Genomic DNA, 4,706 nt, shown 5'->3' on the forward strand with positions numbered 1-4,706 from the left:
TATTACTTAATATTATTATTATAATTATAAATAATAATTATAAATATATAAAATATTATTGTTATTATTTATATAATTATTAATAATTGGTTTTTATAAAATAATTATTAATATAGTAGATATAGTTGTATATCTCATTCATATAATTCTATAATTTAACCACATTTATACTAGTGAATAATGTTAATGTTGAATGGAACATCAATTCTCAAAACAACTGTAATCCATTTCAGTGTGGTGACGGACCTTCCGCGATCTTAGGACTTGCGAACACGCGGGGATTCCTTAATCGTCTACAGAACTGGTTTCCAATCTCTAAAACAGCGTATCCTGTGATGGCTCAATCCCAACCCCGTTGGCTGGTCTTCATCTTCACTTAATTCTTACTTTGGCACCAAAAACCGATCTGTGAATTTTGTTTGCAGTTGATTTGTCTTCTCGTCACTGCCATTGTTTGAAGAAAATTCACATAAATGGCCACTGCCAAAGGCCGGAAAGACTCTAGAGTTACAGGAGTGCTTTCTATGAGAAGAATTGCTCTGAGATTCTAACAAATGAAGCGAGGCCATGTCAGAAGACGATAGCACACACCGCAAATATTTTTGCATTGGCAGAAGAACGTAGACGCGCCCCAATGCCAATTCCTCTTCAGCACGGAGTGCTGCTATGCGATGGTCTGCTCTGAGATCACTAAAATCCCAGACGAATTGGTGGGGATTGTCCACCATCAGCTCTCCCACCTTAATTGCTTCCCCAATGTTTTCAATGCCACGATCGTTCCACCGTATAACTTTCACTGCCGCTGTGGTTCTGCACAGTTTAGCACAGCACAGGTGATTCCCCGTTGATTCTTAATTTGATTCCAAGATTTATTTAATCCACTGATCTCTACAAATCGACCTATTTATTTCCTCCCAGTGCTCGCCTGATTGAAAGGGAATAGCAACGAATTTATTTGCCAAAGAGCGGTCACACAAGGCCTCAGAGATTATTGGAGCGGAAACCCTGGGAATAGGGATAATGGATAGTTGCTGTGATCTGATAGAATGAGGATGAGGTGTATCCTTGTAATATAATAACACATTTAGGAAGAAGCCGTCCACAATGGAAATGGTTGCCGAAAATGCAATGAAAGAATCTAAACGCGGTTGCTATCCTTGTAATATAATAACACATTTAGGAAGAAGCCGTCCACAATGGAAATGGTTGCGGAAAATGCAATGAAAGAATCTAAACGCGGTTGCTAATGAGTGTACCTGTGACTCTGCGGCATCATTAAAGTTGACTCAATCTACCCAGTGCCCAATTTCAATGATCTTCATTGGCTGATCTCCTCGTGATCAAATTTGAAGAGGAAGGTTATATTTTAATGCAAAGGATTAAATTTATTTTCAATTTTTAATATTGATAAATTAGATTATTTTTTTGAAATGAGAATGAAAAAAATTGAACAATTCATTCGATGATAGTGAAATTATTGATTAATAATAATAGTTCATTAATGTTTATAAAAAATATATGGAAAAAAATTGAATTGGATTTTTTATATAGGAATTACTTGTTTAATAGGATCATTTGTTCTTTATCTTTTAGATATCATTTCTCAGATACAATAAAATTGTTTTGCAATGAAACTATTTACGATGTAACAATTTATCTTTCCAGTAGATTCATGTTAAGTAATTAGTTTAATTTTTTAAATAATTGTAATGAATTATTATTATTTTATGGATATCATTGCAATGTTTAATAAAAGGGAAAACATTTTTTTTTACAATATATATTGACAAAAAATTCTATAAAAGAATTATCACTTACAAGAATATTTTATAATAAGCATTATAAGTGTAATAATTAGCGCACACATGAATTATCACTTACAAGAATATTTTATAATAAGCATTATAAGTGTAATAATTAGCGCACACATGTATTAAATTGAATGTTAATTATTTGGTACAAAAGAATCTTGTATTGAATCAATTTTGATCCTTAGTACTCATTATTGTGCTTTTATATTAAGTAGAGATTGCAATTTTTTATTTCCTATGAAATATTAAAAATAAGTTTTTTATTTTGAAAAACAAGTAGGTATGAAAAAGAGGCATAGGTAATATTCATAAATCTAACCAAGTGGAGTAGGTAGTAAGAAGATTTATAGGTGGGGCCATGGAATATTGGTAGGTACCATAATAGCTAGATGACTAGAACTTTACTATAATTGGAATTGTTTATTCTCTGTAAGTAATAAAAAGATTCACGAAAACCAAACCTTTTGATGTTTAATTCTCATTATTAGAATGAAATTTTAATAAATAAGTGATATATGCATGCATGAGCTCCATAACAATAAGATTTTCTCGTATAAAAATGATAACATTATTTTTTTAAAATATAGTGTTCTTTAGAAAATTTGTTAACATTCTTTTACCATTTTTATAACAAAGAGAAAAATAACTCAAAAATAATGAGGAGTAGAATATATTAGGAAAAGTTTCCTATTTTCCAACTTTCACTTGAAACAATGAAAAATATTTATATTCTTTTAGAAATGATTAGATAATTCTTAAATTACAAAAAGACTCCAATTTTAAATTGAATCCTAAATATGATGTTGTATTTTCAAATTTGTTTGTCTTTATTGTCTACAATGTTGAAAAAATGTAGCAAGAAATGCTCAATTTGAATTTAGCTTTAGTCAAATTGAGTAAATCAAATTTCCACATCAGCAGGACAACTTGGAGGCAATTATCTAGTGTGACATGGCTCTTATCACTCATTTCGCTCAATAAATTCAACTAGTGTGACATGGATTTTTTCACTAAGTTAGCTCAGTAAATTCGGATTAGAGGACTTGAAGTTTAGTTATGCATGTGTGATTACTAAATTTTAGTAATATTGTTCATTTATTTTCACTTGTATTCAGTGAACTGACCTCTAACCATTAATATAGTCAGTTGAAGCTCAGTTGTGCAGTGAGACATCAACCTAACTTAGAGATCCATTAGTTAACTGATCAATCAACCCAAAATACTAGTGCATACAAGGAAATCGAGTTCCTTTGCTGAAGTGGAGATGCCAAAGCAGTGTAACATCACTTGTAAATTAGTTTGAGTGTATAGGTGTTGCATGAGGTTCAGGGATCCATCCCTAGGAATTACACAATAAATTTGGAGAAAATTCCTATCTTTTAGGGGCAAATTTCCTCAGGATTTGTGCAAGGAAATAAGAGACTTGGTGAACAAATAATTGGCTAAGTGTTGGTGAGAGTTTCTCATTGAGCAAAGAGAATAGCTATTCTTTTGCAGGTTGAACTTAGAGCTAGAGCTAGCGATCATGATAATTTCTCTATTCAACTAGTTAATGGAAAAAGGCTTGAGGAGTTCTTCCCAGTTGGGTTCCCTTACAAATCATTGTGTATTTGTCATTTTTCTTATTGCATGTCTATGCATGTTGTTCAAAATTGTGGTTTTCATTCTGTAGATTAGTAGAGTAGAATTATGTCTCTTGTTTTTCAATTTGTAATCTCTAGCATGTGCAATCTATATCAAATTTCTACATGGTAACAGAGCCCTGCAATCACATTATTTCTAGTATTTCGAACTTGTGTCTGAGGGATTTTGATTTAGCAGCTTTAGTGCAACAATTTTTCTTCAAGATCAAGAGAATGTCTTTAAATGGACTAAGATTGGAGTATGCCCTGGAGGGTAGCTCAAACTTCATATCATGGAAGGATCGAATGAAAGTGGTGTTCGATGATAATGGCATGTTAGAATATGTTAAAAATCACATTGCAAAACCCCAACAGTGTGATGCACAACAATTAGCCCAATTGAGGAAGGATGTTGCAAAGGCTAGGAGAATTCTTCTGGAAGGTGTGAGAGACCATATGGTCTCAAATATCGATGGAAAAGAGACCCCATTTGTTATGTGGAAGACACTGAATGAGCTATTCGAAAATAGAAGTGACCATAGAAAATTGTCCCTTAAAGAAAAACTTCGAAATATTAAAATGCATAAGAAGTATACTATTATGAAATATCTCTCGAGGTTTACATAAGTTCAAAATGAGGTTGGAGGGGTTGGGGCAAATGTTTGAGAAGGTGACATAGTGCAAACCCTTGTCTTTAGATATGTATAAATTCGTGGCATAACTGATCAAACTACACCTTTGTAGGAAATTAAATTTACTTAATTATTTTTACTAGGAAATTCCTGGTAACATGAAATTATCTCTTTAATGTTGGTCTTTTATGATATCTTTGTACTAGGGTCAAAATGTACAAAAAAAACCATATATAAACATTAACTTCACACATTCATAGCAAAATAAGTATTACATCATTAGCTTATTTGGTTTCGATTAATAATAATAATATTAAGGTTTGATAATAAGGAGTAATATAATTTATTAACACATTATTATTAATAACTTTTAATAATAATATGTAAGGTTTAATAATAATATTAATATTAAGTTAAATAACATTAATGTCGTTATCAATAATGTTAATAATATTTATATTAGCTAAATAGTAATTATCTATTAATTATATTTAATAAATTTATTAATAATATTTTTTAAACCTTAGTAACTCTATAATAATATATTAATAATTATATATCAATACATTTATCTACACATAATAATACTCTAATAATATATTAATATATACATTAACAGATGGCAATTATGGCTGACATGG

The 4,706-nt window shown here is 30.8% G+C and overlaps 1 pseudogene; it reads right to left on the bottom strand.

Annotated features, from left to right (window-relative positions):
• Positions 1-257: 257 nt before the first annotated feature.
• On the bottom strand, positions 258-1,273 carry LOC149177955 (uncharacterized; annotated as a pseudogene).
• Between the last annotated feature and the right edge of the window lie 3,433 nt (positions 1,274-4,706).

The sequence above is a fragment of the Pinus tabuliformis genome, chromosome 4_1, assembly GCF_031772625.1.
Source record: "Pinus tabuliformis cultivar Carrire ecotype Pingquan chromosome 4_1, CPIR1, whole genome shotgun sequence".
NCBI lineage: Eukaryota > Viridiplantae > Streptophyta > Pinopsida > Pinales > Pinaceae > Pinus > Pinus tabuliformis.